Source organism: Crocodylus siamensis, chromosome 15 (assembly GCF_052110815.1).
Source record: "Crocodylus siamensis isolate JL-2025a chromosome 15, ASM5211081v1, whole genome shotgun sequence".
Classification (NCBI taxonomy): Eukaryota; Metazoa; Chordata; order Crocodylia; family Crocodylidae; genus Crocodylus; species Crocodylus siamensis.
In genome coordinates, this window is record NC_143409.1 from 16866501 (window position 1) to 16890492 (window position 23992).

The 23992-nt window shown below is 45.7% G+C and overlaps 1 long non-coding RNA gene across 1 annotated transcript in view; it reads right to left on the reverse strand.

Annotated features, from left to right (window-relative positions):
• Positions 1 to 19538, reverse strand: part of LOC149852156 (uncharacterized) — a 559043-nt gene extending 539505 nt beyond the window's left edge. Inside the window, exon 1 of the long non-coding RNA XR_016439340.1 lies at positions 19209 to 19538. This is a non-coding gene — a long non-coding RNA (uncharacterized LOC149852156). The remainder of the gene's footprint in view (positions 1 to 19208) is intronic.
• Between the last annotated feature and the right edge of the window lie 4454 nt (positions 19539 to 23992).

Consider the following 23992-nt stretch of genomic DNA (forward strand, 5'->3'; position numbering starts at 1 on the left):
AAAAATAGCATTTGGTACAAAATTTGTACCAAACAGGTAGTTGTCTTGCATACAAATCATAGAATAATAGAAAAATTAAGGCTGGAAGGGACTTCAGAGTAGGACAATCCCCAATTAGCTCATCCCAACCAAGGCTTTATCTAGCCAGGTCTTAAAAACCCCCAGGGATGGAGAATCCCCAACCTCTGTGGGTAACCTGTTCCAGTGTTTTACTACCCTCCTAGTGAGAAAGGTTTTCCTAGTAGCTAACCTAAGCTCCCCTTGCTGCAACTTGAGGCTGTTGTTCCTGTTCTGTCATCTGCCACGGCTGAGGAAAGCCTAACTCCATCCTCTTTCGAACTCCCCTTCAGGTAGTTGAAGGCTGCTATTAAATCCCCTCTCAGTCTCTTCTTCTCTAGACTAAATAAGCCCAGTTCCCTCAGCCTCTCCTCCCAGTCATGTCTCCCAGCCCCGAAACCATTTCTTTCACTGGGCTCTCTGCAATTTGTCCCCATCCCTTCTGTAGTGAGGGCCCAAAACTAACCACAGTACTCCTGATGGAGTGGCCTCACCAGAGCTGATTAGAGGAGAATACACACTTCCCTTGACCCTTGTACAATGAGCATCCATTACAACTGTTCACACTGCATTACAAGTTCTTTTATCTTGGATTGTAATTTGGAGGTGGAAACTAGATACACACGGGTGTTTTGGTGCTTGGATTGCCTAGGTGATGCCAGAAGGACGTAAGAGAAATCTGGGACAGACTAAATCTTGTTCAACTGACTGGACTTTTAAAACTAAACCCCGAGGGTAACATTTTGAGCCCCACCTAAATCAGTGGCAGAAATCCCATTGCCTTCAGTAGAACAAGGGTTTCTCTGCCAGAGTTTGGACAGAATACCTAGAGAATGTCTCCAGGTTGATACGAGTCCATGAAAAGCTAGGAACTGGATATTTCATAGGCATAAGTGAAAATAAAAACTAATGAGATTCTGGTGATGGAAATGTGTCTATATTTCACCTGCTCATGAACAGATTTCAAAATTGTATTCATTTTACTGTTATTACATGCATGGCTCGTGTCAATGTTTTCCCATCTAAGAGTTGCCCACAAGCTTCACACTATTACCCACCCCCGTTAGCCACTGATTATAGCTCTCTACTCACCTGATTTTTTTGGTCAGCTGTCACTTATCTCTGACCGAATGACTCCAACTGACAGACAGGATTAATCATAGGCACTTGAACTCTTCAAGGACAAATGCATATTTGAATGATATTGCATGAAAGCACACTAATATTAACATGGTTTTCTTCTTTGCCAGGATCTACGTGAACATTTGTTCAAAGTCTCACAGGGGTTTTGAATGTCTATCACCATAAAACAGAGCACGCAAAGTTAACCCGGGTTGGAAACGGCATCCAAATAGATCCAACTTCTTCTAACTGAAGGAATGATTGTGAGGATTTTTTTCCAGTATTTTCCCAGATTTACCCACAAAAAAATTAAAATTTGTTTATTATTCTCCCCTGGCATCAGGTCAACCTTTTATAACTATAAGAAACTGTAATTAAGGAAGGAAGCTAGCCAGCTAATGTGTTTTTTGTGCTCAGAATGCTCCAAGGCAGCATCCTAAAGGGATCAGAAACAGCTTTTAGCCCTGACCTCTGCCTGTAAACAAAACAGGGATTATTTGGTGGCAGAGTAATTCACGTTTTTCCTGTATAAGTACACCACCAAATTCCTTTGCGATTGGCAGCAGGGGCTATCTGTGAGAGGGTCCTCAGAGTAACCAAACACCATCAGTGTTTTCTATAGCTCTGTATCTGGCCTGGCATTCAAACTGCCGGGTAGAACTGCAGTCCTGCTACAAAGCTCTGTGAATTATGTTGATTGAGTGATTTTCAGTATTTTTTGGCTGCCAACAGTCGTGGCGCTCTGTCTGCCAACTGTTGGCCAGACAAAGCAGATTTAGAGTCCCCCATCTGGTAGCTGAGCTCTGCAATCTGCAAAATACCACAGCCAAGACTCAAACTGGGATCCTTGTGATGCACTGGCAGCAGTGGAACCAGGTAAGTCATAAGTGAGTCAGACCAGTAGGTGCCAAGCCAAACCCATCTCACTGGGAAGTGTTTCTTTGCACTGTAAATACCACTATACATGGCTTTGAAAAAAACAGCCCTGAAAAGCTCTTCAGATTAGAGAAAACCCACAGACTTGGCAACACTTCTGGTACTTATTTGCAGTTAATACTGAGTGGTGGGAAGTACCTGTATCTTGCTTGAAATACAGGATTTTTGTAATAGGCAGCCATTGAGAGATTGGGTTACTGAAATGATTGGTTATGGCAGAATTTTGTATCTAAAGCAATCCACTAAGCACAAAAAATTTGCAACCAACTTTCCTCTCAAGCTTAAATTGGTAATCAGTTCCCTGGGAAGCCTGTTCAGTGACCTAGATGAAAACAGTTTGATGGTCTCAGTGCCTGGCTACACTGCAGTTTGCCACCAGACAAACATCTGTCACATGGCTCCAAAGCTGTCTTTCCAGTGACCATTCCCCTCCACTCCACCCCACCCACTCTGACATTGGGCCCACACTTGCCTGTGTCACACACTTATTATTTACAATTATTCCTGTGTGGAAAATGATGCATGAAATGGTGAAATTCGGAAATTGCCATGAAAGATGTTTTAATTGCAAGGAAACTAATCCCACATTTTTTAAAATCTTCGTTCCTCCTCCTTGCTTCTCTTCTTTTGCACTCTGGCCTCCTGCACAGTCCAGATGAGAGATACCTACCTGCAGTGTGACCCACCACCTTTCTTTTTCCAAGTTTCTGATGAACTGAGCATTTGCTCATGAAAACTCATACATCTCTGACTCAGTCTATATAGGTGCATACTAAGGCTGTGCAAAGCTTTGGGGGCTGATTCAATTCAGAGGAGATTCGGCCTGATTCAGTGGCCAAATCTCCAAATCCGAATCAAATCAGGGGACCAATTAAAAGGTCCGAATCAATTCAGAGAGCTTCAGAGATTCGGGCAGTCCCCACCCCCTGCAGCAGGGAGCTGGACCTGACTCCATGCTGGTACGTAGGGGGTGTGGGAGGGGAGGGGAGGCTGGCAGGAGGAAAGGGACCATAGTGGGGACCCCTGCCAGGCCCCATCCCCTGCCTGCTCCCCCAGCCCTCTACCCCCCCCACACACCCCCCCAGCTCCCAGTTCTTTAAAAAAAAAAAAAAAAAAAAAAAAAGCCCCCGCTCACCAGGTGCTACCAGGCAGGGGGGGTGATCCCCGCTGCCCCACACCACGTAGGGGGCTCTGCCATGAGCCCCATGACCCCCGTTCACTCTTCCAGCCCCCCCATGGCTGCCCCACCCCAGCTCCTGGCCCTTTAAAAAAAACAAACAAAAACCACACACACACACACACACACACACACACACACAGAGAAAACCCGCCAAAACCCTGGAATCACTGGCTGCTGCAGCAGCCTCGGGTCTTCTGGGGGCTCATAGCAGAGCCCCCCATGCAGAGTAGGGCAGTAGGGATCTCACCCCGCCTGGCAGCAGTGGGCGAGTGGGGGCTTTTTTTTTTCCCACCCCCAAAGAGCCAGGAGCTGGGGTTGGGCCGGGGATGGAGCCTGTGTAATTCAGAGATTCAGCCGAATTGATTCAGGACAGTGATTCGAATCACTGTTCCCCGAAATGACCAAACCCAAATCTGAAGCAAATACTAGCCACTTCGCACATGCTGAATGCATACCTACTCTGCCTTCTACATTTATGCTGAATACCCTGTGGCTTTGCAATCTTCCTGAGACCTGTTTCCATGTATTCCTTAGGGACCAAACTAAATATTTTCCTAATATAAAATTGAAATTGCTTTTATACAAATCTGGACTATTCTTTCCACCATCAAAATTACTACAAGTGTTGCACCTGCATCATCTCAGAAACTCTCAAGCCCCCTTCCAAATCTCATTCCCTTATTATGTAGCATGTTGCATTTTGGTTTCAATTTCTGAAACGGACTGAAATTTCATAGGATGCTTCCTTAGCATAAACACTGCAGGGGGATCTTTCTTAGTCTTTGACCATGACCCAAGTATCTATAGATTTTCTTTGCCCTCTGTATTTTAAGTCTAGCTGCCATGTCTGATAATTGGTAGAACTTCCCTTGTTTAATGTCAGACAGCACATCGCAATGAGATGCACAGATTTTTATATGAGCAAGAATCTCATGCCAATAGCTTAGTATGCTAACATTCATAGCTTATTAGAAATTACATAGAAATTACCTGCATGCACAAAACCCCCTGCTTGCCTGATGCAGCAATTAAAGGGAAGGAACGACAGATTTTATCATTTCCATCGCTTCAGTTCCATATTTCTTCAAGTCAATCAATACATTATTTTCTTTAAGTAATTCATTATGGAGACATTCCACCTGGATACAATATCAGATTGCAACAGTGTAGGTGTAATTATACAAAAAACCTTCTGTCCTCCCTAATCAAGATAATGATGTGTACAGATATGGTCAGATACTATTGGAGGACAATGTTGAAGGCTTATGCTGCATACAATAGCAGTCTTTGACACTACTGTACACCGAAACCCTTTTTGATCTTCAAGGTCTCCTTCAGAGCTGATGACAGCCTGAGGTCTAAACACATCCACAGAGGCAAATCATTAACAACTTCAGCATCTGAATGACTAGATTACCACAATCCAGCAGCTCAGTTACATCTCAAAATTGTAACGGGGCATATTTAACTGTTTCCCACCCTGAGCTCCTTAAAGCAGCACATTATTTTTAAGACACTTGCATTCTTTGGATTACTGAGATTTGCCAAATAAAATAGAATTTCACAGGTGCTGTTTTTCTAGCGCAGGGAACTGATTTCCTTACTAGGAAAAGGCCGCTTCTTGGGCCAAGTTTTGCACAATCACAAGCTTATCTTCAAGAAAGGAGCTCCCACTGTGAAACAGCAGACCTGCAGTGTCTTTGTGCTCTCATATTCCCAGCGCGTTGTCATTAGCACAGCCAGCAGCAATTGTGCCATTACAAAAATCCATCATACAGTTTTATTCTATCAGCCATATCAGCCTGCTATATCTGTGTAATGGAGCAAACCCAATGAATCTGCAGGAACAGGAGAATCATCTGTAGAATCCCTACTGCTTCCAATCCCTAATTAAACACAGAATGATGGGTGACCAAACTATATTGATTCTCCTTATTAGCATTTGTGGGCTTAGGTAGTCACTGTATATCTGCCACGCCTATAGAGTTTCAGACCCACCAGCAACATCCACATGGCAAAAAAGAACCGTGTACATTTCACAGCAATAAATGGAAATGAAAATTAAAGTGGGTGGATACTGTAGTCTTTCTATAATAAGCACCTGTTTGTATTGAAATCAAACATTCAAAGTATGCAACTGCACACACACACTTCATGTATTTGCCCATCTTATCTACATCATTTGACTCTACTTCCCATCTGCGAATATGATTCTACCACAAGATTTGACTTAATTAAAACATCATTATCATTTTAATGGTCCAAACAGGTTAATCAATTTTCTTTATTCTGCTATTACATGACCTTCAGCATATAAAGTGTGTATAATAACCCAGAAGAGATCTATGTTATTTCATATATGAAGTTCCTACCATACATAAATGCTCAGGGTTGTGTGATTAACATGGTTGTGTGTCTACTGTATCATATAAATCATTATAAACCCCGGCAAATGTGAACTGTGAAACCACTGGCTTCTTTATACTGAGAATATGGGAACAATGAGTAGATCCGTGCCACTTTGTTCCTAACTCAGAGATGCCACTCACCTTTTAAGGAAAGATCTGGCAAGAAAGGGTGGGGTGTGGGAAAGGCTTTTTTTCTTCTGTATGATGTATAGAGATGTCCTAACAAGTAGGGCTGCGCAAAATTTCAGCAGGTATTTCATTTTGAAGCTGTTTCAACTTGTTTCGAGCTCAAAACAGAGAAATCAAAATGAAATTAAATGAAAGGCTTTGAAACTAAATGAGGGTACTCAAAACATTTCAAGTTTCAAAGCCAGGCTTGCTTGCAGCTAAACAGAAACTAAGGAGAGGGAGGAAGGACTAACCTGATACTGACATCCAGCTCCCGGCTCGATTCCCCAGCTCTCTGATCATTTCCCCCAACTCTGCCCAGGGAGGCGCAGGCCTACAATCTGCACGCGGGGTTTCAGCAGCCAACTGGGAAGACCATGATGCTGCCACAGGCTCCAGCCTGCAGCAGCCTGCTGAAACCTGGCACACGTATCTGGGGGCCTGCACCCCCTGAGAAGAGCTGGGGGAACAATCAGAGAGCTGGGGACTCAACCCGGGAGCTGGGGGAAAGTTCAGGTCTCTGAACACTCCCCTAGTTCCTGGTTCGATTCCTCAATTCCCCGATCTTTCCGCCAGCTCTCTGATCACTTCCCCCAGCTCCTCCCAGGGGCATAGGTCCCCAAATGATGCAAGATGACAACAGGCTGCTGCTGCCAGCTGGGAATGGCAGCAGCTCCAGGCTATTTCCCCAGCTGGCAGCAGCAGCCTATTGGACAACAAGAAGTCCTTTTTTAAATACATAGGGGGCAAAAAGAAGGTCCCGGGTAATGTGGGGCCCCTGCAGAACACGTTAGGAAATCTGGTTGTCACACCAGATGACAAAGCCAACATATTTAATGATTTCTTTGCCTCCATTTACCTAAGCAGGGACCGGAACAGTCACCCCCACACTGGGCCCCCCCCTCAAGCCCCAGGGGAGGCGCACCTAGGCCAAGGGTTAGTGAGAAACTAGTTAGGGAACTTCTGGAGGGACTGGATGTATTCAAGTCAGCTGGTCCGGATGATCTCTACCCTAGAGTACTGAGGGAATTAGGAGAGGCCATTGCGGGACCCCTGGCACGGCTTTACGAGCACTCGTGGTGCTTTGGTGAGGTGCCGGAGGACTGGAAGAGGGCCAACGTGGTTCCCATCTTCAAAAAGGGGAAGAAGCAGGACCCGGGAAACTATAGGCCAGTTAGTCTTACCTCAATCCTGGGCAAGCTTTTTGAGAGAATTATTCTGGCACATATCCACAAGGGGCCAGCAAGGGAGATCATGCTTAGGGGCAACCAACACGGGTTCATTAGCAGCAGGTCCTGTCAGACCAACCTGGTGGCCTTCTATGATCAGATCACCAAATCATTATAGTTTCAAGGGTCGGAAGGGACCTGAGCAGATCATCTAGTCCGACCCCCTGCCATGACAGGAAAGAGTACTGGGGTCAAACGACCTCAGCAAGATGTGCATCTGACCTCCTCTTAAACCCCTCCAGGGTAGGAGCCTGCACCACTTCTCTTGGAAGCTGGTTCCAGACCCTAGCCGCCCTGACCGTGAAGTGGCGCCTCCTGATATCTAACCTAAACCTACCCTCTGCCAGCTTGTGACCGTTATTCCTGGTCACTCCTGGTGGTGCTCAGGGGAACAGGGACTCCCCCAATGCCTGCTGATCCCCCCTGACTAGTTTATAAGAGGCCACAAGATCCCCCCTCAGCCTTCTCTTTTGGAGGCTGAACAGGTTCAGGTCCCATAGCCTCTCCTCATAGGGCCTGCCCTGTTGTCCCCTGATCATACGAGTGGTCCTCCGCTGAACCCCCTCCATGTTGACCACATCCCTCTTGAAGTGCGGCGCCCAGAACTGGACGCAGTACTCCAGCTGCGGCCTGACTAGTGCCGCATAGAGGGGGAGGATCACCTCTTTTGACCTGCTCGAGATGCATCTGTGGATGCATGCCAAGGTGCGGTTGGCCTTCCTGACTGCCTCCCCACACTGCCGGCCCATGTTCATCTTGGAGTCGATGATGACCCCAAGATCCTTTTCTGCCTCTGTGCTGACAAGAGGGGAGTTCCCTAACCTGTAGGTATGGTGCCGGTTGATGCAGGGGTAGCAGTCTTCCTGGACTTTCAGAAGGCCTTCAACACTGTCTCTCACCTTGTTCTCATTAAGAAACTGGGGGACTGTGGTGTCAACACCCACACAATCAACTGGGTCGCAAACTGGCTGGAGGACCACACCCAGAGTGGTGGTGGATGGGTCATTTTCAACCTGGAGGGATGTGGGAAGTGGGGTTCCCCAGGGCTCAGTCCTCGGGCCCACACTGTTCAACATCTTCATCAGTGACTTGGATGAGAGGGTATAAAAGCACCCTGTTCAAATTTGCTGATGACACTAAGATGTGGGGGGACATGGGCACACTAGAAGGAAGCAACAGGCTACAATCAGACCTAGACAGGTTACAAGGGTGGGCGGATGAGAATAGGATGGGATTCAACACTGACAAGTGCAAAGTGATGCACCTGGGGAGGAACAACTGGCTCCATACCTATAGGTTAGGAAACTCCCCTCTTGTCAGCACGGAGGCGGAAAAGGATCTTGGAGTCATCATTGACTCCAAGACGAACATGGGCCAGCAGCGTGGGGATGCAGTCAGGAAGGCCAACCGTACCTTGTCATGCATCCACATATGCATCTTGAGCAGGTCCAAGGAGGTGATCCTCCCCCTCTATGCAGCACTGGTCAGGCTGCAGCTGAAGTACCACATCCAGTTTTGGGCGCTGCACTTCAAGAGAGATGTGGTCAACATGGAGGGAGTCCAGCGGAGGACCACTCGCATGATCAGGCAGCAGGGCAGGCCTTATGAGGAGAGGCTACGGGACCTGAACTTGTTCAGCCTCCACAAGAGAAGGCTGAGGGGGGATCTAGTGGCCTGTTACAAACTAGTCATGGGGGAAATCAGCAGGCATTGGGGGAGTCCCTGTTCCCCTGAGCACCGCCAGGAGTGACAATGAATAACGGTCCCAAGCTGGCAGAGGGTAGATTTAGGCTAGATATCAGGAGGCGCTACTTCACGGTCAGGGCGGCTAGGGTCTGGAACCAACTTCCAAGAGAAGTGGTGCTGGCCCCTACCCTGGGGGTCTTTAAGAGGAGGCTAGATGTACACCTTGCCAGGGTCGTTTGACCCCAGTACCCTTTCCTGCCATGGCAGGGGGTCAGACTAGATGATCTACTCAGGTCCCTTCCGACCCTAGAAACTGTGAAACCCCGTGCACCTATCCATGGACCGTGCCTCCCAGAAAGAGCTGTGTGAATGATCAGAGCGCTGGGGGATTTAACTGGGAGTTCCTTTTCACTGCTGGAGCCACCCCATCTGCTGAAGACTGCGTGGCGCCCTGAGCCACACCGCACCCATGCAATGGTGCAGGTGCTAGGTGGTGGGCAATCCCTGCTTCCCTCCACTGTGCAGGGGGGCTCTGCCATGAGCCCTCAGAGGCCCCAAGCTCTGCACTCACTGGCTGTGGAGCATGTGGATGACAGCATTCTGCCACTGCTGGCTGGGGCCAGTGCCAACACCCGAGTTTGTCCAGCGCAGCTCACGCTGAGAAACACTCAGTGCTGGTGCTGGCCCCACCTGGCAGCGGCAGCCTGCTGTCATCCCACATGCAGATCCAGGGGTCCAAGCTCCCAGGAAGGGCTGCAAGGCTGTGCCCAACTTCTCCTGGGGGCCACAGCCCCTGGATCTGCATGTAGGATGACAGCAGGCTGCCGCTGCTGGCAAGTGGTATGAGTTTTGCTTTGAACAGTTTGAGGTGCAGTTTCACAAAAAAGCCTATACCTATCTCCTTGAAACTTGGCAGGCTTCATGCCTTCAGAAGCGGCTACCAGCCCTGCAATTTTCATCTGTATCAGGCAAGAAATGACAAAGTTATAGGCATTTTTGTGATTCCCCATTATAGCCTATGGGCAAAACCCCCAAACAGCTTTGACGAAAGGAAATGGAACAGCGCTTTAAAACAACACAACTGAACACTGCCCCTTCAAAACGGAAGTCGAAATGAAGCAGTGCTGTTTAGCACGGCCCTACTAACAAGTCACCGATCAGTTAGAAGGAAGGAAAAATGTATTTCTGCATGTCTTTTTGCATTAAGCTTCAGACTCTATTATAGCTAGAGAACTAGTTCTGTTCTAACATCACAAAAAGGTTTAAGCAGCACATTGAGAAAAGGCAGAAATTTTAGACTGTTTCAAACTCTGTATTTTGTTTATTCTGCTAATACCCGCCTGCTGGGCACTGGAACTAAACACTTAGGAATAAGCATGTCTTTATTACAAAGACTCAACACCTCAGATTCCCTCAACTACACTTTGCTTTCACTGCTCAGAAATCCCCAATGTGCGATCTAACAAAAAAATAACCCCCCTAACCTCATACTTGGCATTCCCATTATTTTAAGGGAAAAAATAGAAAAATAACATTTTTAAAAGCCCTTCAACACCTTTGTATGCCACTTTAAAATATGAGGGGGTGGGGAGGAGGAGGGAGGGAGGAGCCAGATAGGGTGAAGAAACCAACGCTTAAAATTTCAAATGCAGGTCACAGATTTCCTTCACATAAGGCCTAAAAAGGTACTGCTATGACATTTATTATTTCTGAATCAAAACAGCAGTGCCAAGAATTTTACTACATAGCTCCAGTCCCTATCTCCAGCATGCTGATGAGGCATTTAGTCTGAAATCTTATTTTCTTGTTAAAAAAATAAAATAAAAATCATGAACAGAATCAAAATATACTGTAGACAAATGCATTCAGCAGTTGTACGTGTTAGAATGGCAGTAAAACCTTGAATGAATGCTTTATTGAATACATCCATTCAGCGACCCTGTCTAACAATGCAGATTAAATTGTATTTCAAGAGGACTGTGGGTGTTTGTCAGGTTCTGCTCCTGACTTTAGTAAGTAATCTAATATAGCCTGTATTCCAGGATGGATAAAAAGTGTGACACAAATGTTATTCTGAAGGATTCTCTCAGAATTTGACCCTTGATTCAGAAGGTTTCTTAAACTCGTGCTTAACTTAAGCACACACAGAGTCCAACTGAAGTAAAACAAGTTACTCGCGTTATACTATTAGGCATGCGCTTAGGGCTTTGGCTGCAGTCTTCAGTTTCACTTGAACCCAGAAACCTAATCAAACAACCAGAGTCCTTCTGGGTTGGAGTCAACACCTTGTTGAACCGCCGAGGAGGTTTGCATTTGGAATCACAAATGTGTCCACATTTGCCCATAGACTGGCAAGGCTGCCTGACCCAAGTTTCAGATTTCTAATAAAAACCCAAATGAGAGAAATTCTGTACCGCTCCAGTTCTAGTCCTGTGCTGTTTCTGCAGGAAAAAAGGCACTCCCAAAATATTGTATGAAAAACCACGGGGCATGGCATTTCCCTTGAATGTGCATATTACCAAGGGGTGTAAATCCTCCTCTACTGAAACTGCATTCCTATTTCAAATATTAGAAGAGGCGACCAAAAAACCAACTGATATTTCTGAACTTACGTGGGTCGTGACTGTGGAGTGAGCATAAAGTCCTGGTCTTCCAAGCTCGTTAGAGAGGACTAGGCAACTGTATTAGGGGAACAGTCATAAAGAACAGAGCTTCTTCAGGGAAGTCAGATTCCAACCCCAACTATGGCTGTGTGCGTGTCCCATCTTCAAACTACAACGATACTACTTACTTGATGCATTAGGTCAGGAGCCCTCCAAAAATATACCCACTGGTCCCTTTTATTGGGCCTGCGAGAACCTCTCTGTGTAGGCTGATCGTACAGAATTCCAGGACATCATTTGGGAAATCAGGGACATTTCTCCCCTAATTATCTCACAAGTCAGCAGAGGTGGGACTGCGTGCTATGCAGGCAGCAGTCTCTGCCCACCTGCCTGCGAGGCACTCTGTGCTGCTGCGACTCCTAGGCAGATTGTGCCCCACGTCCCTGCATTTCCAAGATGCCCATTATAGTTCTCAATAGCTGGCCAGGACCAGCCTCTGAAATCCAGGATATATGGTCACCTTTTCTCTGTGCCACTTCACTAGTAGAAAGGAGCAGTAAAAGGTAGGAGGGGGGAATCTCCAGGTGTCAAAGATGTCACTCCTCTTGTAATCCCACCTCATAGTGGTATGACCAGGGATCTGGGTTTTTCATTCACCATGGAAAAACACAGTAAAACCCAGATTTTCTTGTTTTAAGGAGAAAATCCATGGGGTTGTGGGCGAGTAGTGAGGGGCACTGGCATGGGCAGGGCACTGGCATATCAGGGCTGCTCAGCACCACAAAGTGGGAGGCAGGGGAAAGCAGCTGCAGTTGGACCTGCATCCTGGTGAGCAAAGGGGGCAATTATCAGAGAATTTTTTATTTTTTTAACAGAGAAAACCAGAATCCCTGGGTATGACCCTGAGAATGAGTATGGATGGATCATCTCCATAACTTAGCTAGTCCCAGCCCTTATGAGAACCTTTAAGGCCAGACACAGCCAAGAAAGCATTATAGCTATACTTTGTCCTCTACTCTCAGACCTCGTATGTCCCTCACCAAGGAAAACCTAGCCAGCCCCAGGAATAAATTAATCTTTACTTGCAGGAAGTCTTTTGCAGGGTGTTCCTCTACTGCAAGTACCACAACAATCAGGCAGCCAACCTGGGAAGCAGTCTGTCATCCACAGGTTTAATCCTCCCTTTCCTCGCTGAAGGCTTTTATGTCCATTTACTATTCTTTGTTTCTAAATGCCTTGGCTGAGCACAGCAATCTGATTGGCCAAAGAGGCCTCTGACTTACAGCAAGGACGCACTTTGTGAATATACACCACTCACGCAAATGCACCACTATAAAAATATGCCCTGGTTTATTTTATTCCCCTGCACTGTGTTACATCAGATATGGAGCCATCTCAGAGAAAGACAGGAAAAGTCTGAAAAAAATTAAAATTAAAATTAATTTTCCCCTTGTACTCGGCCTTGGTGAGGCCGCAGCTGGAGTACTGTGTCCAGTTTTGGGCTCCACAATTCAAAAAGGATGTGGAGAAGCTTGAGAGAGTCCAGAGGAGAGCCACGCGCATGATCAGAGGTCAGGAAAACAGATCTTACGATGACAGGCTGAGAGCCACGGGACTCTTTAGCCTGGAAAAGCGCAGGCTCAGGGGTGATCTGATGGACACCTATAAGTTTATCAGGGGTGACCACCAGGATCTGGGGGAACGTTTGTTCACCAGAGCGCCCCAAGGGATGACGAGGTCGAACAGTCACAAACTCCTGCAAGACCGTTTCAGGCTGGACATAAGGAAGAATTTCTTTACTGTCCGAGCCCCCAAGGTCTGGAACAGTCTGCCAGCGGAGGTGGTTCAAGCACCTACACTGAACACCTTCAAGAGTAAATTGGATGCTTATCTTGCTGGGATCCTATGACCCCAGCTGACTTCCTGCCCTTTGGGCAGGGGGCTGGACTCGATCTCCCGAGGTCCCTTCCAGCCCTAATGTCTGTGAAATCTATGAAATATGAAATCTATGAAATCTATTAAAAAAAAAAGAAAGAAAAAAGAAACCCACAATTCACAGCAGGCATGTTCCAATTTTATTTGTATTCTGAGAGTACCCAGGCCTGGCACGGCTGCCCAGCTGATCATATGCAATGTGTATAAAGCTCCATCTTCACCTGCTGCTGTTTTGTCCGAGGGGGCTCTCTAAATGAATTCCGCCGACTTCTCTGAGCACAGCCCATGCCTTTTTGATCTCCTCTGCCGCTTTCTAACACTTTCAAGGCTCTTTAAACCCAGCCAGCACAGCCTGCCTGTCCCACACTAACAACAATTCTTCTCATAACACTGACCCTATTACTCTGGCTGCTGGGCTCTCTGCAGAGGACAAAAAAAAAAATTCTCCACTGCTACAGCTTCACTGCACAGACAGAACAAGCAGCATTAAAAAATCCCTGTTCTCATCTCTTCATCTCTTTAAAACTTTCCTAGATCATATACAATTAAACAAAGGAGTGTCTTTTTTCCCCCTCTGTGCTGTTTACTCTGACTGTGCGATGAAGCTGAATCTCTTTCACAGGCTTCTGTGCCTGGTTCATAAATGAACAGCCACCGCGGTGGAGCATTGCCCTAAAGAGGTAAGTGCACTAGCAGGAAGGGAAGGCAGGAAAACACAGACTCAGCCCTCCCTGAGAGCAGCTGGGGAAGCGCAGGGGAGTAGGCGTAGGCCCAGTCCTTGCCTGCCAACTACAAAAAGAAAGCAAGGGCAAACTTTCACAGCCCCCCTGGGATCAGACATGCATGGGTGCCACAGGCACATGCCACCTTGTATTTCACTGTCCTTCAGCCTCATCTATGCCAAAGAAATCTGGCATTCTGAAACCCCACACAGTAGTGTAAAGTTTCTTCAGGTAGCCCAACTTGGCTAGTGTGGATGCACTGAATACTGAATCTGGTTCACCTACAACTAGTTCAGTTTTCTAGGACTCGTTCCACACTTAAGACTTTCATCAGTATAGCTAGGTGAGTTATGAGCATGTGGCAGAGAAAATATCACATGCCTATGCTGGTAAAAACTCTAATGAGTAGGGACCTACCAAATTCACAATGTCATGATTTTTGCAGAAACCACAAATGTAGTAGGTCTCCATGAAAAAGCAGGAAAACGGGGGCTGGGGGAAAAGAAGCAAGTGCTACAAACATAGATGGGAAGCCCTGGGGTCCTGAAGCCCGGGGGGGAGGAGGGGGGAAGTGGGAGGAAACGGGAGAGAAGATTTCTGCAGCAGTGTGGTGGGCCCCCCCCACACACCTGATTGACTGAGGGGTCCCAGAAGTCCCACCTGTCCCCAGATTGCCAGATGGCCATTTATCAATCTCTGAGGAGGGGCAGGACTTCCAGGGCCCCTTGGCCAAAGGAGCCTGCTGTGCTTTACTGAAAAAAATAGCGCCCAACGCCATTCTAGGACCATGAAATCAGTGTCAGCCTCCATGAATTAGGTAGGTCCCTATAATGAGAATGCAGTTAGACAGTTAAGAAGTCTGCGCCTGCACGGCTTCGAATGCCTGCTTACGGACCGCCTTGGCCAGAACAGTAGAGGGTGTACTCTCTCTAGTTTCATCAGTTCCCTGAGGTGGGCTTCGGTTGTCCCACTGGTCTTCCCTGAACTCTCCTGCTACGTCTTTGAATGTTACGTCAGTGTGGGGTTCAACCTTGAAGCTCCCCTCAGGGTTGACCACTCCACTTGTGGGGTGTTCATGAGGCTCCACCTCCCCTACACCCCGACCTTACACCCACCTCTGGCAGGGCGCCAGATTTTGACATGGCTGCCTCTCCAATGTAGCTGTTCCTTGTGCCCTATGGTATCCCCCTTTTTCCTTGGGTAAGGATAATTAGCCGGCCTGAGGTCTGGGCCTGGGATCCCCTTTGAGCCAGTCAGCCCTCTTCTTGGGGACTAAGGGTGCCCCTGTCAAGCAGGGGTAAAGAAATATAATGAAGAAAAGGGGGGGAAAAAAGGACCCGAAAAGGGCCTTCCTGTCCAGTATCCTACCAGTCAGCTTTCCCAGCCTTCCTGCCCGAACTTGGCAGTTCTCCCCCAACGCTGGTCCTGTGGGGTCCCTCTCTCCCTTCTGCCCCTAGCTCAGCTCCTTGACCTGGTACCGGGGGGGGGGGGGAAGAGGGGGGTCGAGTGGGAAGACTTCTGCTTCCCCGGGGTTGACTTCCACCTCTTCTTTGCGTTGGTCAAATTGGCTACGCCGCCACTTGGCGTCTTCCCTGACGAACTTCTTTAACAACACTAGAAGGAAGTCACCCCCAATGTTCCAGCCTTCCTGGGGTTCGATCTCAGTGCCCCTGGTTTGGGGAGCTCTCGCTGCTTCCCCAGCTGTCCATCATCCAGGCACTCCCTGTTCATGCCAGTTCTGCTCATTGCTGGCACGGACAGCCTCTGCCTCCTCACTGGCTCTAACCTCCCTACTGCCAGCGGCTGCTTTTATTCCTGTCAGCTGGTGCATCCTTATGACGTCACCCGCCAGCCTTAATTGCATAAAGCCGCAGTTTGTGAACCATGTAGGCTTTTCTCTTCGGTCTTCTGGCGTCACTCCTCCTGCAGGTAAGGGATTATTTTGCATTTCTTTCTTTATTTTAGTGATTCTTCCTATGCCGCGCCCCACAGGCAGGACTTCCTGGTCCTGTTTCTCACTATCCCCAGGACAAAGTCCTTTTGCCATGATGGCTAGATCCATTCAGGGAAACAGTTTAAATTATTGACAAACAAACTCTTTTGCCAATTTATGCTGTATTTCTGATAAAAACAATAATGAACAAAGAGCTAGTAGTGTAACTAATAGGAGAGAAGGGACAACTGGGACACCCACCCTGGGGGCTGACTTAAGGTGAGGGGAACAAAACTTGCAGCTGCTGGCACTGCTCTCCCAGCTGCTCCATCCTGAGTGCTGCTGTCGCCCAAGGGGCAGCCCAGCTACACCTCTAAAGCAGAGAAAGTTATAAAGGTACAGCTATGCATCAAGCGTTTTTAACAACTTTTGGTAAAAAACACCCCAGTCAACATACACCGTCAGTCAATGTGAGCACTTATGGGGATGAAGGTACAAGGTACGTTGTTTTAGTCTCCTTCTGTTCGGTGTCACAGCTTGTATCTGTTCAGACTGCTGTCTGGTATCACGAACTCTTCCCCTTTTGGATTCTTTGCGACTGGGAAGGGCAGGCTGCATCTGAAAGCAGAGCCTTCTCCAGCTATGGCTAATAGCAACTGTTTCCAAACCTGGGTCAGTCAGATCACAGTGGGCGATTATAGTAAACCCAAGACATGCAAAAGCAAGCACTGAAGAAGTTCAGTTTAGCTGAATTTCACACCATGTCAGAGCCCTATTTGCAGCTTTAAAAATGAATTTAATAAAGCTTTGCTGCTGCAAGTTGGAGTGTCAGTGAGCAGATTCTCTGACACCTGCTGCTCTTTGAATCTGATACCATATTGCAGCATAATGCAGTCTAAAATTAGACTTCACACAACCAGCCAGGTTTCAATCTTGCAGAAAATAATTCTGTTCAGCACCTTTGTTTCCCAACTGTGTTTTGGGACACATCCCTCCGATTTGTCTCTCCTGGATTACCAGATAGAATATTTAAACAAGCTTTTCAAACAGTAATAAAAAGAAAAATCTGAAATACTTTCATTCAAATAACTTGATTGCAAATTATGCTATGGAGAGCTACATATGCCAATGTATGCAGTTGCTTCCCACCCTCACCCCCACAAAATATAGACAGCCAAAAGCTGGGAACACTTTCCAATCTGGGCACATGGAATCATTGTCTTAGAAGGAAAAATATCCAAAGCTTAAATGACACTTGGGTGTTTGAATGTCTATTTGAAGACTGAGAAGCAACTACAGGAAGAAGCTGATGTCAGCTCCACAAGCTAATGCAATTTTTCTGTAAAAATTTTGCTCATTACCAAAGAAAAGAATTAGACCGAGCTCTTTCTCCATGTAATCAAGATACATTTTTGTCTGATACACTTAAATGCAATTAAGTGAGGCTTTATTCTTTTTATAAAGGACCAACTATAACTAATGCTACAGTTTATTCTAAGTAGTAATTAGATTTTTTAAAAGGTACATAGCTTTTAAAAGCTATCTTGCATCTCCAGCCCTCCTCTCAACCAAGACAACATTGGAAGAACACTGCACAGTTTCTTTCACAAGACAAATACCGGTGTTCTTTCACAAGACAAATACCCTGCCAGTTATGCACAACTTTTTTCAGACAACATGGGGCTAATGTATACAGCCAGCAAACAATTCTTGTTGCAGGAAATCTCACATTGACTCTTGCACTCTGACATTCATCACTGTTTTAGATAGAACTTAAGTGTTAGACGCAGTTAAAAAAATATTATATAAAATTGATGCATATACAAATAAATCAGTATGTTGAGGAAGATGCATCCTTTCCACTAGAAAAACAAAATAAAACAGAACAGACACAACTGGACTATCCAATATGATGAATCATGTTCCCCATCTTCAGAATTAGAGACAATCTACTTTTACAGCCAAAAAGCAAATGTTTCCAGATTCAAGATATAACATCCTGCTCCAAATTGCAAATGAGCTAAGTAAACAGATCAGGAACACTAAACTGTAAAACAGGTGAACATCATGCAAATTGAAGCAAATAAGTTGGGTAGTATAAAAAATCCCAAACACCAAAAAATGGACTGTCCCTTTACTATAAGGAAAAGCCTGCCCAGAATATCATTGGTATGGACAGGACACCACAAGAAAAAGTAAAACTGAATCCGACTGGCCTCCCCAGTCAATCCATAAGCGTTTCCACTCCAAGAGCACTTAAACAGATGAACCTCTTTCCCTTAGCACAAAAACAGGGAAAGTGAAAAAACAGGGTTGCAATGGAAAAGCTTGCTGAGCATGAATAAATGTGCTACTGAAACTGCATGTGCAAGTGCAGGATCTGCACATGCGAATTTCATGGACAGTATCACTAGGTAGTGTGGATATCCATCTAGCCCCTTCATGCAAGATACCATTTAACTGGAAGGTAACCATAACCAAGATTTACAGTTATTGACTTGGAAGGGTATTGAGTGAATCCAGCTTTCCTCTACTCAGTCTGGGGTAGTTCCAATTTTGACAAGCTTGGGGGAACAGCACAGCATCCATCTAGGAAAGTTCCTAGTTACCAATCAATAATATTGAAAACTTTATTCTCTAAAAAGTGACAGAGCTGCAACATTTTTGTCCAGGAACATCTTTCTTTCAGAATATTAATGTTTCCCTGTGTAATCATGAGCTTAGACTGAAATAGCTTTCTACATGCTGTACACCATAATTCCTATAAACCAACAATCTTTATGAAAATTAGATAAGCCTGAAGAGAAGCTGGAGATAAAGTGCAATATAAACCAAACCACAAAAGTTTCCATACATCTCATTTTGCATAAATCAGCTTCACATCTTGCTGAGAAAGCAATCTACAGACTGAAACAATGGAAATGTCTTAATGGGTACATTACAACTCCAATCAATCTCCATTTATATTCATCCATATGGTTAAAAAAAGATCATCTGAACAAACAGGAAGAAACTCCTCGAGAATTCCCCAAGCGTGTTCATGCTGTTCACCCCATCAATTTTACATCTAAGAACATTTTCATATCCTGTTTTACAGGTACTATTCACTATGCTCATCAAAGCTATTCAGTCTCATTTGTACATCAAATGTACAGATGCTTTTTATATCTGAATTAAACATTTTTACCCAAGAATTCTAAATGGACTATTAAAAGGCTGACCTACCTACCTCAGAGATAATTGAGAACTTCTGAACAGGCTGTAGCCAAAAAGTATCAAACCATGCTTCCGTTATAGGACAAGTCTAGCATTTTGGTAATGGGATTCTAACCAAGCCAGAGATTTTCTTTGTGGCCTTGAGCAAGCCAATTATCCTCTCCATACCTCAGTTTATCTCTGTATAAAACAAGGATAATGCTGTACCCTCCAGGGGAGCTAGAAGACTTAATTAATTAAAATTAATATTTTCCAGGCATGACTTGATCTTCAGATAAAAAAAGGTGTTGTATAAAGGTCCTCATTCTGAAAATATATAAGCCACAGAAGGAAAAAAGAGACAAAGTAAATGTGAGGAAATTCTTCCAGGAGCCACAGCAGCATACTGCAAGCTGAAACGTGTTTAGGGCTGACGTCAATATGGCCTGGGAAAATCCTCCTTCAGCTAAGAGATGTGTTAGGGCAGCACAGATGCACGAATTCTAAATGAAAAGGATGTTTCACATGCTTATTTTCATACCACAATACATATTAATACTCAGCCTTCATACACTCCTCACATATTCAAGCATCATCAAAATAGTCATGGCTAAGAAGCTGCTATACAAGAATCTAGTCTAAATTTCTCTAAAAGATACTGAGCTATCATCGTTTTATGAACACTCTATGTGACCAAGTCAATGAGATGAACTCACTGTATCAAAGATTATAAAACTGCCCCTAGCTTAATAGGAGGGCTTGTCAGAAGGAAGACAATCCCTCCAGATAAGGACACCTCAGCCCATCTACCTCAGTTCATCTCTGGAGAGCCATACCATCACAACTTGCCATGCTGCTCCATTGTAACCTTCCTGGGATTGAAGAAGAAGGATTTTTTTCTTGGCTGTAACCAAGCTACTGGCACTATATTTGAATCCTCCTGCTCACAACAACTTGGCCAGTATTGATAGAGGTAGCCATTTGGTTTTGTGCCTCTGCACTAGTTGCTCTTAGGAGACATTGGCAGAGCCTTCAGTTGCCGGGGTTAGGAATACTACAACAGCAGCAATTGAATGGGATCCTGTGGACATACAGAAATGGCCTATGCTGATGCTATTGCTAATGATATATGACCCCCTTAAACAGGGAATCACTTACTTTTCATGTGCACCAAGCACACGTTTACATTGGTGGGGGCACACAGTAACGGGAACACGGAGTGACCAGTGCTGGGCCCAAACTTCTCCCTAAAGAAAGATGTGCTCAAGGAGCTACCCGAGAATCTGGAGCAGCAGAGCACCCCTGTGGAAGAAGTAATACTGGTCCAAGAGCATGTCACGATTGCCCTGTGGAAACTGGCAACCTCAGACTGCAACAGATTTGTTGGCAATCAGTTTGAGGCTGGGAAAAAAACAAAAAACCCCACAAAACTCGTCAGTTGGCATAGTGGTCATTGAAGTTTCCAAAGTAGTTAATACTGTGCTATTTCCCCAGGCTTGTCAAAATTGAAAATACCCCTGAAGGAAGTAGGGTTTGGAACAGATGGGCTTCCCCAACTGTGAGGTGTTATCAAGAGGACAAATATACCCATCCCATTTTAAGCAAGCAAATACATTATCAGGGAAGAATAGTAGGGCTCTGTGAAGTTTCGGTCCCTGATTCGATTTGGCAGAGGTTTGGACCAATTTGGTGGCCAAATCTCCAAATCAAATCAAAGGACACTTTAATCTCTCCGAATCGATTCGGAAAGATTCGGCAATTTGGACATAGACACAGCTTTAAATGTTTTTCCTACATACCTCTAGGTACCAAGTGGCACATGCATGCTGCAATGCATGGAGAGTCCCACAAAAGCAGGAGGGGAGGGGCTCCCCAGCGCGCTTGGCAGCAGACCTGGAAGTGGACCAGAAGCATTTCCAGTACACTTCCAGGTCTGCCAAGGAACGTGCTGGGGGCACCCTCCCATGCCCCCTTGGCAACTGGTGCCTCCTGGGTCTACAAGGGGTACCCAGGGTCCCCCTGTGGCTGACTGCTGAACTGGATGCAGGGGGTGCAGGGGGCCCCCGCAGGCATGCTCCCCGACGGACCTGGAAGTGGACTGGAAGTACTTCCGGTCCACTTCCAGCTTTACCACCAAGCATGTGGAGGGCCCCCCCGCCCCCAACACTCCTGTGGGATGCTCCATGTGCCCCAGCATCACAGCATTCATAAGCCACGCTGGTACCTCGAAGTATGTAGAAAAAACATTTAAAGCTGCGTCTATATCTGAATTGCTGATTCTCTGAATCAGCATCGAATCTTCAGATTCCGATTCGGCTAAATCGAATCAGGGGCAGTGATCCAAATCAAGGAATCAAATCACTGTCCCCGATTTGGGCCAAATCTGAATCGAATAAGGCCCACTTCACGCACCCCTAAAGAACAGTGCTCCATCATTACACAGACCCTTGTGGACCACTGTGGCGTATTCATAGACACTTATATGGATGCACTGAAAGGGTACATGATATCAGAATGCATCTTAAGTCTGCCCCATCTCAGTGGACATGCTTTTTGTTCCTTCTTAACGGTCACTAATAGGGTGTTGCTGCCCAGTTCACCTTCAGCTGTTATAGCTGATGAAGCCTTATCCTGATGTGTGCCAACTGGACAAAAAACAGCTTATGTGCATGCTTGTCAACTGTAAAGACTATGCCTTTGGCCAGCTAAAGGCAAGATGGTGCTGCTTACTAGCTCATCTGGACTGTTAGCACCTTTAACAACATACATGTGATTGGAGAGAAAGTTAAAAGGAGAGTATTTTGGAACAGACTGAGTTGCCAGTAGATGAACTAGGATGTACTTACAGAGAAGTGACAATATGTGCTCATGTATTTAGGCTGCTTGGCAAGTATAGTTACCATCCAAATCTCCTAGATAACTAAACATGGAATAAACCAGTTCTGATGATTTGCATCGTATACCTATCTATGCAATGCAGAAATTTTAAATGAGATCACGTTCCAAAGTCAGTTTTGAATTACAGACAAGGAAAAAGGCAGAAGTGGTTTTACAGAGTTTTTGTATTATCATAGCAAGCTATGTTAGACATGATTTTGTTTTTGTTTTAATTAGCCACAGTGGTACAATTCCCGGTATAGGCAAGATATTAGGGGTGTCTAAAGTGGGCCCTATTCAATTTGGATTCAGCCTGAATTGGGGACAGTGATTCAATTCATCGATTTAGATCATTGTCCCCAATTCAATTTGGCTGAATCCAAATCTGAAGATTCAATGCCGATTTGGAGAATCAGCGATTTGGACATAGGCACAGCTTTAAATGTTCTACATACCTTGAGGTACCAGTGTGGCTTGTGATTGCTGCAATGGTGGGGTGGATGAAGCATCCCACAGTAGTGCAGGGGGGACCCTCGGATGCTCAGCAGTGAACCTGGAAGCGGACTGGAAATACTTCCGGTCCACTTCTGGGTCTGCCAGGGAGCATGCTGAGTCCCCGCCCCCCCCCCCAAGCTCGGTGGTCAGCTGCGGGGGGACCCTGGGTGCTGCCCCCCAGACCCAGGAGGCACTGAGCTGGGGGGGCATAGGGGAGCCCCCCCCAGTGCACTCCCCAGCAAACCAAGAAGTGGACCAGGAGTGCTTCTGTGGGACACTCCATGTGCCCCAGCATCACAGCATTCACGAGCTGCCTGGTACCTCGAGGTATGTAGAAAAAACATTTAAAGCTGCATCTATGTCCGAATCACTGAATCTTTCCAAATCTCTTCAAATCAGAGGGTTCTGATTCTATTCAGAGAGATTAAAGGGTCCTCTGATTCAATTCACATTCAGAGATTCAGCCACTGAATCGGGCCAAATCCCTGCCTAATCTAATCAGGAACCGAAGCTTTGCACAACCCTAAAAGATATATCATTATAAAAGGTGTGTCACACTAAAATTTAATTACATTCATATATGTGAATAAAACAGAAGTATGTCTAAGCCCAGACTAGTAATTAAAGGAGTAAAACTTGTGTGTGTAGAGGAGGCCTCAAAGTCAGATCTGGACACAGGCATGGGTGCCTGCACAGAAACGGGGCCTGAAAATGAAAAAAAAAAAAAATAGCAGAAAAAAGTTTTAATATTGTGCATATATGGGACTTGCAATGTTATCAACTGAGAAAGAACTATTTCAAGACATTTCAAGACAGACATGATAAAGACTTTTGCAACAACAGCAACAACAAAATCATTCTCTCTGGCAAAGGGGGGCCCACTACTAAAAGTTTGCCTGGGGCCACCAGGAGTCTAGGTATGGCGCTACTCAAAGTAAAGAACACCATGATCAGGATTCTTTTTCCAAATTTAAAATAAGCCCCAACTTATCTCATTAATATGAGGAAGTCACTTGATCTTCTTACATCTTAGTCAGCAGAGCAAGAAGGACTTCAGTGGAAAAAAAATCAAGTTTTGACTTCTGGCTTTAACTCTTCAGGGCTTTTAAATGACCATGCATTCCCTAGATCTCTTTGGCTGGGCCTTGCTAAAAAAAGAAAAAAAATCCTGCCCCCAAGCTCTAAAAATTTACTTACTAGATCAGGGGAAGGCAAACTTGGCATTAAGCTATTTGGATACCCTGTTTGTCCTGGGGCTGACTGACTCGAGATCTAGTCCACAAATTGGCAGCTACACTAGCTGACTATTCTCCAATTAAGAGGCATTCTCAAGGGTTGGATCCATCAGCTTTATGGTGGCTTTTGATTTCCAAAAGTGGCATAAGACAGCTAGAGCAGGCCAAACTCCAGCCCTACTGCTTGCAATATCAGATATTTATTATTATG